The sequence below is a fragment of the Triturus cristatus genome, chromosome 12 (assembly GCF_964204655.1).
Source record: "Triturus cristatus chromosome 12, aTriCri1.1, whole genome shotgun sequence".
NCBI classification, from domain to species: Eukaryota; Metazoa; Chordata; class Amphibia; order Caudata; family Salamandridae; genus Triturus; species Triturus cristatus.
The window spans coordinates 590822307-590837616 of record NC_140595.1 but is presented as its reverse complement, the minus strand read 5'-3'; the positions used below and the strand labels follow the sequence as shown (position 1 = coordinate 590837616).

Below are 15310 nucleotides of genomic sequence, written 5' to 3'. Positions count from 1 at the left end.
TGCCGACCGGTGCTGGGGGCGGGAGAGGCGGCAGGGAGGGAGGGCTGGCGCCGTCGCCGCCATGGAGCGGGGCCGCCGCTGCCGGGCTGGGCTGCCCGCCGCCCTGCCGCGCTCCCCGCCCAGCGCCGCCTGACGCCCTTCGCTGCCGCCTGCATGGGAGCCCGGCCTGCTCCGCCTGCCACCCTCCGCCCGGGACCGGGGCTACGCGCCGGGGATCGCTGCTGCCCGGGACCGGGGCTGTGCTGCGGGGCTCCCGCCACGTAAGTCAACTTTCACTGCTGTCTCTATGGCCTCGAAGGCTGCTCTCCTGGGGTCCAGCGCCCCCTCTCCCCTGGCTTCTGTGCTGCTCCCGGCTGGCCCCTGTCCGCCCCGCTCCCTTCCCCGGCCCCTCTCCTCACCTTTCCTTGCCCCTTTTCTCTCTTCCTCTGCTCTTTCACACTCTTGTTTTTTTCTTGTTCCTCAGTTCCGTCTCCTTCCTCTGCTTATTTTCTCCTTCCTCTACATGTTCATCGCTCTCGTTCTCATCTTCCTCTTCTCCCAACTCTTCCTCCCTTTCTTTTAATCTTTTCTCTGCTCTCTCCATCTCGTTGTTTCTCTTAAGCTCACTGCCTTTAAATCCTTCCTCCCATTCCCTCATTTGACTCTCCGATTCTTTCTTTTTCATACAGTTTTTCCTCGTAACCTTTTCCCCTGCTGCCACTCACCTCTTTCTCTGCTCTGCCACAGCCTTCGGTTCTTTTTCCATTTATTCTTCCTTGTCCCATCCCTTACTTTCTGCCTCCTGGCCTTTTCTCCTGTTTCTGCTTTATCCATCCTTTGCTCGCATTAATCTAGTTTGTGTCTCGTCTTGTTTCCCTGGGTCCACTCCTGCTTCCTCTGCTGTCTGCCTATCCGTTGCTTTCTCTTCATCCTCTACTGATTCCTGTGCCTCCTTTTCCTCCTTAGGTCTCCTTTCTTTGCTCCATCCCTCTTCTGCTCATTTCATCATTCCTTTCGTTCTTCTCCTGCTTTTGTTCCAACCGCTTTCGCTTCGCTTTCACTTTGTCGCCTTTCTTTGCTCCCCCTTTCTCATCTTTACTCATCTGTTTTTTCTTTTACCCTTCTTTCACCCCTCACTCTCTTACTTCCTGGTCAACCTTCTGTTGCCCCCCACCCTCGACCGTTTTAAGCCCTTCTTTCTCTCTGCTCATCCTTTTTCCTTGGTGTTTTTGATTCAAGTCTCCCCCCCCCCCCCCATTACTGTTATTTTTTGGTGTTTATTAACCCCCTCCCCCACCCGACCTCCTCCTTTGTTTCCTATGCCCTCTCTTCTCACTTTCAGCCCCCCCCCCGCACTTACCTCGTAACCCTTCACGATTCCCTCTTCATTTGTTCTTTTCTCTCCACCTGTGCTTCCTTCCCTCTACCCTTCCTCACGCCTGCCTGCTTCCCTTGCTGATTCTTAGATCCTTTCACGGTACCGACCTCTGCTCCATGCTGCCTCAGTGCTCCTTGCAGTTCCCTTTCTCATTCTCTCGCTTCTCCTTTCTCTCCCCTGGCATTTGTTCCTGATCTCCTTTCGCTTCATTGTGCCTCTACCTTCGCTCTCCACCTCCACAGCCTTCTGTGATCCCCGTGCCTCCTTCCCTGCCCAGCTTGCCTTTTTTCTATGTTGCTCTACCTCACTGCCCACCTCTTCTATCGCTTGCTGTTGTCCTCTTTCTGGACTCCGGTTTTCTCACTTTTCCGGGACGGGTTTCTGCCCTCTTGGTCCCTTTCCCGGGGGAGACCCTGCCCTTGCTACTTCGTTAGGTCCCCCGGGCAAGGGTCAGAAGGGAGGAGTGTGCCCCCCCCCCTCCCCCTCCCCCCGGGCTTTCATCTACCACTTCATGGAATATCATGTAGCGCTCTCAACAATATGGCTGGAGACTCTTAACCCATAAGGAGACGGCCCCCCAAGGTGCAGTTCATGTAAATTCCTCACCCTAGGGTTAAGGTCCCCTGGGCTTGGGGGTGCTTACAATTAGACAACCCCCCCCCCCCCATCCAAACACCCATACGTGGCCCCTCCTCCGGGCCACTTGGTGCACCGGAATCCCCATTGGCCCTAATGTTCTCAGTCTATGTACCAGGGGCGCAGCTCTATGGGGAGTAATACTTAGGAACCGTGGCTGCTTGTGCTGCAGGTGTATTGGCCCCGGGCCCCAACCACTGAGGGCCCCGTTGCACACCCATTAAAGAGGTTTTAACCGAGGCCCACTTCCATGCATGCATTCCGCTCCTCTGGTCTCTTGCACGCCACTGAATCTTTGGGCGTGTTGTTAGAAGGGCAATGCTGGCATTAGGGGGTGAATAATGTGGCAGGGGGCCCCCCATGCGTACGTGGAGCAGTGTCCGGGGCTGGTCAGTTATACCCCATCACCCATCAAGTTGCCGTGCCCCAAAGCACCCTGTGGCTTCATTGGTACCCCTCCCCCGCCCCCCCCCCCCACACCACACACAAAAGCTTACCTCGGGAAGCACAACACCGCGGTCGCTGCAAAAGCCATTTGGGTTTTATAAACACTTGTTTTGTACCCACCCCTTGCTCCCAACCCATGCATCGCCCTTTCTCCCTAAGCGGTCTTATCTAAAGATTGCCAGCACATTTAAATTATCTGTTCGACTTTCTTTGGGACAGTTTTTTAAATGTAAAACTCATGTTGGTGCCGTATCATCTATATACGTATATCTCCGAGTTGTTTGCAAATGTGCGTTTGTGGAAGAAATGGAAATGAAGAAACATCTGCGATTTAATGCAGAGTGAACTGCCAAGGCAATAACGAGGGTTTCCTACAAGTAAACGGATATTTCATTTCCCCCCAAATTACTAGCTTATAACTGCTGACATTTTATTTGTGGTATTTGTATACGTTTTCCAAATTCAAAAACTGTATTCCCTGATGAGAAGGTTGTTTAAAGGGACTTCCATCACACGTGGGACCCTGAGCAGGGGAGCAGAGGGTATAGCTGGAAGGGCTTTCGAGGGGCGAAGCATCCCGCTCTACACTCCCTCCATGTTCTGGGTAGGCCTTGTTTTTGTTGAACTGTTGACATTGTTAACTGTTGCCCCATTGTGGCGTGTGCGCTTCTACCGCTTTGAATCTGTTTCCGTGCCCTTAAAGGCACGGGAAGAAAGAACATCTCCAAACAATGCCCTGCACGTCTAGTAGCTGGCCCTGGTGCACTGAGCCAGTCTGCTCATGCCCAGAGCTCCGATGGGGGGGCGCGTGCTGCACAGCCCTACACCAGAGTATCTCATCTCCCCCATCCCCAACATGTACGTGCGGTCCCCGGTGTCACTTGAGTATGACATTCTGGGCATCGGGTCCTGCGTCTAAGATTTTACGCTCTCTGCGTGCGGAAGTTGGAAGTCACGTGATTTGGTGTGAGAGGTGACCCTATGCTTCTGGGTGTATGTATGCACATCACAGATATTGCAGAGAAATACAATGTATAACCCACATTTGGCAATGCTTGTATCTTTAGTCATGCCAGTCGGATAGTGGTGTGCCGAGCTGATCAAACTACATCTGATGCGAAAGTCTGTATCCCTGTCTGTCTGCGGTTGATTCGAGTGTGTTTATTTCGGGTTCTTTTTATTTGGCTGTACTTCTGGATGTGCGTGGGTGATATTTAACCTCTAGGCCTTTGTCCATTGTGGCTGTTTCTTATGTAGGTGCGTACTTGCACACGGATATGGCTCTTTGCTGGAAGAGGCTCCCTCACTTATAAGCGGTGAAAGCCTTGACTTCCGTGTAAGTGACAGGATCGCCAGGGGCCCGTGTGTTTGGGCCGCTTGTCCGCTTCAAGAGAGGGTGCCGAAGAAGCAGCCTGCGAAGGAGGGTGGTGCCCACTAATTGCCAAGGGGGGCCCTCCCCTGCATCAGACAGCTCCCGGAGTGGGGATTGGCCTCGCAGAGCAAAGGGCTGCTGAGCGGAACCGGGACAAAAGGCAGCTCTAGTCGAAGTCTAAAAACATTCAAGCAGCACCGTCTCAGCACTCCGCACCGCACTGCGCTTGTATCAATCCATGCAAAGCGTCTTGTGCTGTCAATCGAGTGCCAAGCGCAACCACTCCAAGCCAGACACCCCTCTTGTTGTTATTGTTTTTTACTCTTGTGAATCCTGCCCCTGCGCGCGCGCACGGTCGGATCACTAGGACACCGCTTCACGGATGAGTGTTACTGTCTAGAGCAGCAAAGTACAGCCAGCCGTTCTAGGAAGCAGTTCATGGTTTGCCTTCCCGTTGGAGACGTCTCTCTCTCCACCTCTACCGTTAGCATGGTTCCACGGCAGGCTTTTCTGATGGAGCGAGGCCGACGATGTTGTATATTTTTCAAAATAACAGAACTCTGCGTGTAATCTGCTTGATTTCTGGTTATTAATCCCATGTACATTAGGCGCGAGGCCAGGAAAATCCCCAGCTCGTGCTGGGTACTTTGACGTTTCTCCTGTTTTCTAATATACCTATATTTGGGTGTGTGTGTGTCTCACTCACAATTGTATGTATCTATATTTACACGTGTAAGCATTTTGTATGAACATGCTCCTGCAAGTATGCTGTGTGCCTGATATGCACACGTCGTGTGTGTGTGTGTGTGTATATATATATATATATATATATATATATATATATATATATATATACTCGTGTCTCTCACATAAGTAATAGGTTAATGCCTCATAATTACCTATTGTATTTGATCTCTACATTTATTATGTAATATAATAGTGTGTGTATATATGTGTATATATATATATATATATATATATATATATATATATATACACAATGATGTACGATTGAACATATAATAGTTGTGTGCTATTATATCTATTTACATGTACCTACTTTTGCCTGCGTTTGTGATGTGTATACATACGTTTGTAAAGCTACCCGTGTATATAACGTCGGTGTGTATGTAATATGATGTTTTTTAACTGCATGTAAATGTGTTTGTAAATCTTTAGATGTGGGTCACGTAGTGTGTGTTACCTTTTGCTTGGTTTTTTTTTTGTACTTTGTGTGCTCTTCTCCCGCCTCGCTGTTACAAATTGAAGGCTTTCTCTCAGGTATGCTCTTCAAAGCTCTGCTAAAACAAAACCAGAGAGGGAGGCGGCAGGGGCGCAAATCCTTCTATTCAGTGCAGGCAAATTCAAGCTGAGGTGGGATCCGATTACAAAGCGCTCCTCTGAATGTGCTGCCCTTCGCCCAGGACCAGTTCGACTAGTTGCAGCAGCTCGACAAAAAGAAGGCTTTTAAATCGTAATTTGTAAGCACGAGAAGGGGAGAGACAAGTATATTTTTAAACCGCTTTCCTTCCCTCTTAAACTGGCAGAGAATGACGATTCCTTTCCTCCCCTCAAGTTATGCCTCTATTTTTCGCTGTTTTGTGGTGCATTTTTAAAGCGGTGTTTTATGTTTCGGAATGGTGGAAAGGCCGCCGCTGTGGGAGGTAGCATTTTCAGTTTCTTTACTTTTATCTTCGAGCGAGGCTGGGAAGGTATGTTGTGGCTCGTGCTGTTGCCCAATATGTTGTCTTCTTTTAATCTCTAATCAATGCAGCGGTTATAAACTTCTGGTCTCCGGGCCCATAAAACACGGTGTCTGTGGATGGAGAGGGTGCTGCCCTGTTCGCCATGTAAACAATTCCCCAGCATTGCTGTGGTTTTTGTGTGTGTTTTTTTTCATTTTTTTGGTGGTATTGGGAATTTGGGGATATAAGTCAACGTACCCTGTAGACTTGTTAGTTTTTTAAAAGCCCAACTGTCTGGCTTGTCTCCAGCGGTCATCTGGGTGCCTTTTTGCTTTTCAGTGGTTTTTACTTGCCCTCCACCCCTCAATGGATTTTGGACTCTTTGTTTGGGGTACTCCCACCACGAACCGGTTTTCAGTGGGTTTACATTGTCAAAGAGCTAAGAAACAGGCTGCAGAGGGCTATTGAAATAGTGTTTTATACAGCTGAATGCACGTCTACAAGACTACGTTTGTGTGGTATGTGGCCTATACAGAAGGTCAACACACACACGAGCTGTCTTTCAGTAGGCCTCCTCCCACTGGCACTGTCAACAGACATGCAACGTTCGTGTTTCTTGCGCCTCCACCACCACCAAGCACTTTGGACTTTCGCCATTATGTACTAAGATTTTTTCAAAATACTCCCATCCTAACAAATTCGAGACAGATGCAGAGTTCACATAGAGTACAAGCTTAGAGATGCACAGACGATTGAGGAAATGCCGGCAGCATACACAAAGCCATATTCTGAGTGTATGTATAAAGTGAGATTTACATATTCCATTTAATAAGAAATCTATCATTTTATACAAATGATACAAGTAATTGTGTGTTGATGCCGAGGAATACTGGCAACGGGAGACTGAGGCAGAGCTCTTTAATAAAGGCCACCCTCCCCCTAATATTGCACCAATAGGCCAGAGCAGACTCCTTAATATAGTGCATCCTTGAATATTGCATGTAAAATGTATACTTCCCTCTTCGTGGGATACAGAGTGATTCACTGGAAGGTTGTCATTCTTGTGAAGTATGGGGTTTGTTTACAATTGTTTTAAATCACAGAGTCCAAACAAGACCCAATAGTGTTTTATTTCACACCTAGCATTTCTTTGAAAAACATAATTTATTGCAATGTTGTTTCCACCAGTAATGTACATTATTTTTTTTTACAAACATGGTGAAAATATCTTGACTTTTTGCTAAAAAAAATACGTGCTGTCTGTATGCCACGATGATTCTACCTTGGAGGGTCTGCTTACATTTACGAACTGCTAATTTATCAATTACATGTCACTAGTACAACTCCATGTCATCAAAGGGCGAATGGCCTGTTCGTCATTCATATGCTGTCTGTGGCGCAGTCCTAGACGCCTACCTAAACACCGAGAGGTAGATTAGCAAGGGACAACACTTGGTAAATCTCTACGAGTGTGGGCCGTTTTCTCAACCTTGCTACCGTCGTAAGTGTTATGTGAGACACAGTGAGTCCTCACATTAATTAGCAAGCCTATATGTGCTTCGCCTTCTGTGTGGAGGGCATAGAGGCATTAATGCAGGCGGCCTTCTCTGGTGAGTGATGTACGTTTGAGATGCTCGTTGCCTCCTCTGGTAGGCAACACGGTATTGGCGATGCAGCAGTCTTCACTGGTGGGTCGTATAGGTCAGAAATGCTTCTCGTCTCTCCAGGACTCCTCTCTGCTAAATGTTAGAGATGCAAATAGTCTTTTCTGATAGATGATTTGGCGTAGAGATGCAGGCTGTTTTCTGTGCTGAGTAAAGTCATTTAGAGATGCCGGTGGCCTTCTCTGGTAGGTGACAGATTTAGAGATGCAAATGGTCTTTTGTGGCGGCCAACATGGGTTAGAGATGCAAGCAGCGTCCTCTGGTGGCTACTGTGTTCATTTCCATGGCGACGAGCTGGGGGTTGGGACCTACCGGTACACATACAGGGAATTATGAGCTGGAGGCAGTGCAGACGGACAAGACCTTCCTTGAGGCATTCTGCAGGACTTGAACAGTTAAAATGAAACAACACAGGGTTGAGCTTTGTGACGGTTTGTAAACTGGCTTTCTAGCTATGGCACCCCAGACATCCTTACATCTCTCTAGTCCGCATCATGATATTCATTCAACTCAGCAGGTTGTATTTTAGCTTAGACTACCCAGTGGTTAGTCAAGGTGTCTCCTAGGTGGGTTATAATGCAATCCACAATTGTAATGCCATAAATCAGGTTTACATTTAATTTACCAAAGGCCCACCTCATGACTGACTGTAGTGCCTTTTCTGCGGCTGCAGCCAGGCACTGGTATACTCTGTCATTTTCTGTCCTGTCTTAGTCTAGCTAACCTGATGTCATTTTGTAAAATGTTAGAAAGCTGGCACCAGTGCCAAGAAACCCTATTATGGTGACCGCTGCGCTCCACAAAATATAAAAATAAACATGCTGTTGCACCTCAATGGGTGGCTTCTGAAGGTGCGCGTGCATGTGTGTACGCAGTATTATCCCATTTATCACCAGAGGCAATTCTGTATTTTTCTGTGTAAGTGGACACTGTTATATTTATTATTGTATATTTTTTCACTTTAATGCTGCGATACATACTTTGCTTCACACATCCATGAATCACGGCTGGCATGGACGTGGTCTGCGCATTAAAAAGCCTTTTGAGTAAGATCAACTAAATTCATATGGCGGTGCCTGATATACAGCTGGGGGGATTCTGGGTTTTGGGGAGGCAGGCTACGCTATATTACATTTAGAATTTGCATCCCAGTGTGTCTTCCTGTGCCGGCAGCTCAGTATTGGCTCTGGAGGCTCATCGACCTCTCCGACTTTTGTGCATGTGTTTTATTTATTTATTTATTGTAACCTAAGCAGCATTAAAAAAATCTATGTTACAAGCGCGCTGCAATGTTGTCATAAATGAGCACTCCCTGTCCTTGTATTAAGCGAAACACAAAGCCTGGTTTCCATAATATAGTCACTAATAAATATATGTTTGAGGGGGGGGGTTGTTTTTGTTTTCTTAAACATATTGACACCCCTTCCTTCCTTTAGGGCTTTGTAACCATATCACAGATGCTGGTAGGATAAAGGCTACCAGCAGACCTCGGTGCCAAGGTTTGCTTGGGTGTATGGTTCTCGCATGAGGAAGGGCTCTCTTGCGTAGTCCAGGTGTGTGATTGATGTGTAATTTTGGGGGTTGTCTTCTGAGGCTGGTGTTTAGCTAGTTTCTAGTATCCACTTCAGTAGACTATCTGATCTGCACAAGCATGTTACATTGCCTACGATCCTTAGGTTGGGGTGGTGCGTTGCAGGAGGCCAGACACCATACTAGTGTCTCCTGGTGTAATTATCCTCCTATCTTTTTTTCTGGTTGCTGGTTTCACCTTTCCTTTCCACCTCTTGTGCTGCATCTGCACAGGAGCACTTTGTAGAGTTCAGGAAGCCGCTGTATAATTTTTGTCATACCTCTGCAAGCAGAAGCAGCAGCTTCCGGACACTGCCTTGTGCTCATTCTGTCCACGTAGGTAGCTAATTCGTTTTCCTTTTCTCTCCTGTTGTGTTGCCTATAAAATATCTCTTAACATCCAGCTCCACCTACCTTCCTCAACTAATTTGTTCCAGTTCATATTGACAATTGAGTGTAAAATGAAGGCTAAGTCTCGAACATTATAAATATTCAAAGAGCACTTAAGGAGGGGACCCGGGAGGTGCTGTGTGGGGCCCCAAGCAGCACACAACCAAGACAAGATCTGATCTGAGAGAGAATTCTGTGGTTAGAGATTAACATCAGAAGCCGCATTTATTAACAAGAATATATTGTGCAAACAGTAACGTTAAACACTGACAAACCATCAATTCACCAATAAACAAGTTATACTTCTTGACAAATATCAATGTTCCCCATACAGACTGTAACAATCCTGATGCACAGTTTTTGTGAGCTCATAGTCTGATTCCTCCATTGGTCCGCTCAGCATCCTCAGAAACCAAATAAGAGCCCCCACCAGTATATGATATCAAGGTCTACCAAAACGTTTGGTTTTTCAGTTCCTTTTAAAAGGGGAAGACAGACTAGCTCAGGTGGGACATTGCCAAGGCGCGAAGCTCGGAGCCTGGTGAGGACAAGCACCATTACCAAGAGAGGGCCGAAGGAAGTAGGTAAACGGATAGTTGGAGAGAATCACTTGCTGAGGCAGCTGCAGGTCAGCGGCAAAAACAGGCCACCTGACTCTTGGACCTCACCTTTTAAAGGTGGTTGAGCCTTCCCACCCACTGGAAGAATAACCTTAGGGGTGGGGTAGCACCCCATGTTCAAAATGAGCCACCACTACCTAGGTAGTTATAGGCAGTCTTCCATGCCACCACTAGCCTCCTTTTTACAACTGCTCCCCTTGTGGCGTGAGCCTCGTAGCATTTCTTTTACTGTGAAGAAGGGTCTTGATGCACCAGTACATGAGCACAAGTCTGCTGGAATGCCAAGCAATGAGTAAAGCTGAACAAAATGCAGAATGTAAAAACAGATGGCTTGACCATGCGGGATTAACATTCCTTGTGTGTCACACAGGGCTGACTGTAGACAGAGACTGTTACCTATGCTGCCCCTGAAGTGGAGCATCTCTCTTGTACCAAATAAACAATAGTCTAACAACACTGGTGCTTAAAAAAAAATATTTTAAAAGTAGGGGCACAAACAAGTACCCAATTTAGAATGCCAAAACACCCTGTGACGGTCCTTCTGCCACCATGTTGTCTTAACATGACTGAAACTTAAACGCATATGTCCATAGAGCATGTGATTAAGCAAATGGTTTACCACACTATTCTACTTCACTTAGAATGTTTTAGTTTCTTTTCAGTCAGTCTAATAGTAAATGTGTTTTTTACACCACCCAGTAATGTCTAATTTGCGAGCATTTTAACATTTTGGGCAAGGTGGTTGACAAGTGTGTTACAAAAGCATTTTGTTTTGTAGCTTCTTCTCACCCACATTTTACATTACTACCATCGGAGATGTGTAGGGGTGTGTTAATAAATACAATGTCAAAGGCTGTGTTGTTTGTAAAAGTATTGTTGGAATATAGTACAATACTTGATATTGTGTGTTTAAAAATAAATATATTAAGCTTTCGAATAGTTAGAAAATGATACATCATGTTATCCTTGTTATCCACCGGAATTGCAGATTTTTAAGTCACTACAGTGCATGCATACCACTTAAACCTAAAAAAAAAAAAATTTAATTTCAAGTCTGTCCATATTTATTGAAGACTGGTGCAGACACAAAGAGCTTCGTCACGCCATTATATGGTCAGTGATGTCCTTGCACAGCTCTTGATCTGAGTTAACTCCTCGGTAAACGTTTTAGGGAAGGTGTGGTCTCCAGCTAATGATGCAAACGTATAGTTTCCTCAGCACACTATAGTGGCCAGATTGTTCCAGTTTTTCCCCCCCGAGGAGTATAGTTGGTGATGCATCTTTTTATGTTTTCATGAACATTTGCGTGGAGGAATAAGAGTGCTCTCCCTCGTCTGTCATTCCTTCCCTTCAGCGGACTGCGGCCTATCTCCTTTACGTTCAGACAGTCTGCACGTTTTCCCCTGCTTTTCGCAGACTGCCGATCGAGAACTGTTCACACGACCCATCCGGTGAAATAAACCTCTTTGATGTTGGGTGGGTCCTGGAATAGCTGGTCAGGTTAAGCAGCCCCGTGTCTGAATCGCTGGCGCTTGGCTTTTGGCTTTGCTGTCTCCCAGCACTGGGGCCGTGCTTATCCAGTACTAGCTACCTTCTGTGTGTGTTCTTTGGAGGAGTGCAGAGGATTGTGAAATGGGTGGCTACCTACAGAATGCCGGGATGATGGTGGAGTTTGCGGTACAAGATGCCGGCGCGGATAGCTGCACACACCTCGGTGGAGGTGTGCTCTACTCTGCAGGCCCATCGTGCACTCGCGGAGGAGGTATCTTGCTCATTTAAAACGAGTACACGGTTATTTTAGGTTGTACTACTCCGTTATGAATGCCATCGTTTTCTCATTGTCTTAATCAAAATCAAATCCACGTTTACTAGCCCTCGGAATTAGAGCTATAAAATAGTCTGTTTTATAAGCGCAATCTCCCCACGAGTGTCTATCTTTCTGTGCATATACACTTCAACAAATACTGTGCACACAATAATGTTTTACAACATAATACACACCACATCCTTTTTATTAATGATTGCACCACGGTCTTGTAGCAAACACGGGGTTGGTCACAACATTTGTGCATTATTGGTGACCTAGCTCTAAAGCGTCGTCACCGGTCCCCGGTGTGCGAGGTTTGGGGGTGTCCCCTCGTACTGCTTCATGCGCGGCTGGAAACCGCCTCCTAGCGATGGTGGGGCTGACCCCACTGACATGGAAGCAGTCGGGTGCAGATGGACAGGTCTTCGTGGCTTCCGGGTGGTCGGGGTGCAAGGAGAACACGCTGTGATGGCCTCAGTTCTGTGGCCACTGAATGTGACGTAGGAACGAACCATCGATATATCGACAGCGCTTGTAGGGGAACAAGCAGTGCACGGCATGTTTTTTTTTTTTTTATCGTGCGTTAAGGCAGCAAATGTATATTTATAAATAAGTGTGCCCCTCTGGTATAGATCTGTTCCGCTCTGTTTTCTATTTGCGGCAAATCGATAGAAATTGTCCAATTGTATAAAAGGATGAAGTTGTTTGGCGTCGTCTGAGAGTCCAGCTTCTTTACGGCTAGGAAACGGTGAAAAATTGACTTGTTGTTGCCACTTTTTTTTTCCTTCTTGATCTGCAAAACCTCTGCTAACCTTCTCCCCTTCCCGGCTGCCGGTCTTTTGTTCCCTGAGAATGGAGCTAAAGCGTTTTTCTCCCCCACCAGAGGCAACCAGGGGAACCCCTCACGCTCGGGGGCTGTGCTGGGCTTCACAGCTTTCATTGCACCGCTCTTACCAGAGACCCATCTCCGACGGAGGATATGAATGTGTCCATGGAATTACACACATTTGTAGTTAGTAACATATAATTGAGTATGAGGACTGATGCTTATATATTTTACTTGGAGGCTTCCGCTGTTAGAAAACTCTTAGTCGAGCACAATTATGGCATTGCATATTCGAGTAAATCGGCTGTAGTCTTATATTTTAAAACCGTAAGCTCGAAAACAGTTCTTTTATTTGTATTGTTGCATTGGTACTTAAATGCATTTATTGGAATTATTAAAAATAATTAAGAACATATTGCACCATGATTACGACTAACTGCACGCTTACAGTGTGGGTGATGTTCTAAAGAGGTGTACATTTCCTACTGGCGGCATCAATTCTAAAGAGGTGTGCATTTATACTGGCGACATACAATTTTAAAGAGGTGTGCATTTATACTGGCGACATACAATTTTTTTCCTTTCCTTCCTAAGGCAATGTTAATGCTTCCAGAATTTGTTTAGCATAAGATTTCCCCACTCCCAAAAATATCTGGAAATTCGATACTCATTGAGCGTTCCCACATGGTTTTCCAAAGAAACATTTTTTTTTGCGCAACATATTACCATTTTGTATATCTGCCCTGTATTTTAACCTCGTTTCTTACATTTGAATAGTATTCTTCACGCAATAGTGGACGTTTCTTGAAGTGACACGGACATTTGCCGCATTGTTTCATGTAGCGAAATATTAAACCTAAGAAAAAATCAAGTCAGCAGCTTTTTGGATTATTTCTCATGAACTTGTGCTCTACAAACAATAATTTTACATCCTTCGTCTATGCTCAACGCTGGTTTATGAAGCAGTGGGTAATACTGCAAATGACCGTCTAAGGGCAGAAATGCTTACTTATTGGTGTCCCATGTGTAGTAGAATTTTTCACAATTTTCTGCTGATGTATGTACAAACTGCTGTAAAATTAGGAGCCAACTGTCAGCTTTGTTCCATTCAATAGCCAACTCTAACCAAATTAAGTGAGAATGGTTTTCTGTTGGGAATCATGTCAAAAGCCATTGCAAAATTGTTGCTCTGTTTCCCAAATCACACAATGCATAGAACTGGAGCTTTTTGAGGTGTTCATGGGGAAGAAATACTGTCCTGCGTGAACAGGGCAGGGTGCCCATGCAGCCGTGGACTGGGATGCTCTAGCTTGAATGATTGACAAGTGGCCCTGCCTTCTGTAAGTCAAAGTTGGTTGACTAGGATGGATCTGTCAAAGGGGCCTCGCTAGGCTGTGCTGCGATCGTTCAGAGCAGAGGCATAGCCAGGCCTGGCGACTAATAGGCTACATTTGTTGGTAGAAAAAAAGAGGCATGCGAGGCCGGCCTGCAACTTCAAAAAAAAGCTCTCTCAAACATAGAGGTACAAGCCTAGAGCACCCCCCTGCCCCAGTGGAATAGATAATGGCCAGGGGTATTGCCAGAGCTCACTGATGCATGCAAAATATCTGTTGGTTGGAGAAAGGCATCATCAGACTTGTCTGCCCATCCTGTGGGCGCTCTATAAGTTGAACAGGAATTGAGGGACGTCAATTAACGTGATCCTTGATGGCCAGCATACTGAGCTAAGAGGGTGAGCAGCCTATTCCTACAAGACATAGTTCCATCATGGTCTCACTTGCTTTTGGCTGGCCTCTCTGATCGCCTCCCACCTCCCCCGCCTACAAACCCTTCACAGCTTCGACCCCAAAGCGTGTTAATTTTTTCCCCCACCCATTGTGAGCGAGATCCTTAGAGTGCAGAGCCCAGCTGTTGTCAAATTCCCATTAATTGCTGTGTCCAGAAATATTTTTTTTGGTCCACGTTATGTCTGGCTGGGAACGGAAGCGGTCACCTCTATTTCCATGCAGGGGAGGGAGGCGCTGGTTGCATAGCAACAACCTTGGCAGTGGAATGGGGAGGGGGTAAAGAGACTGTGTGTATACAAGAAACATTAATTTCTGCAGCCATCTGCACGATGACCACTCCTGAATGAACAACAACTTCTTTCTAGAGGAGCCACGTGCCATGTCACACACAAACACACACACACACACACACCTCCTCCAATGACTGGTTAATACATGTGCGGAAAATATGCCTGTAGCTGATGCAGAATTCTTCAGCAATAAATACGGGTTTTCAAAGCGCCCTACCCACAACTCTTTCCCTAATCATATGCAGGATCCTGTAACTCCAGTAGATATTTGCATTTTTAAAATTACAGACAAGTGTTCGCCTTCATGTGTATTCTTCATGATGCCACAAGAAGTATTTGAGCTCGCTGTTTTCTGAGGTTGAAAAACATATTTAGATGCAAGTTTTTAAGCTTAAGTAGGCAAATGTGATTAGTAATGGTGTGGTGGAGGGGGTTTGTCATAAAGTGCTATCAGAACATTTTGTGGAGACCCTGCAGCGTAAGGAAAAAGGGGTATATGTTGGGCCACAAAGAGTCTGTCGAGAAGGTCCAAGTGATTCAAATGATTCAAGAGGTCCCTTTCGGAAGTCCTGGGCCTGGAGGAGCCAGGCAGCCTTGGGGAGGTCCCATAAGCAGCTCAGAGTTGGTACCGGTGGTTCAGGGTCTGTTTGACTCGGGCAGTAAGTAGGTCCTGGAATCGAACTTCACCTTTTGGTTCTGGGCAAAATCTGGTGATCCAGCTTGTGTGGACATGCCCCTGTCTGTTCTTCCCACACTGAATTCAGCTTCTCCCAAGGCCCAAGATGTTACTTTGTGTACGTCTGTTGTTTTCCTAGTACGGAAGTATACTTGTCCTACCTTTTTGATTAATATTTTTAACC

General features: G+C 46.2%; 1 protein-coding gene across 3 annotated transcripts in view; it reads left to right on the top strand.

The window, feature by feature from the left end:
* Positions 1-35: 35 nt before the first annotated feature.
* ZFHX3 (zinc finger homeobox 3) overlaps positions 36-15310 on the top strand; it is a 338436-nt gene continuing 323161 nt past the window's right edge. For all 3 annotated transcript variants that reach the window (XM_085638005.1, XM_085638006.1, XM_085638004.1), the window contains exon 1: positions 36-260. The gene's annotated coding sequence lies outside the window, so the exon portion shown is untranslated. The remainder of the gene's footprint in view (positions 261-15310) is intronic.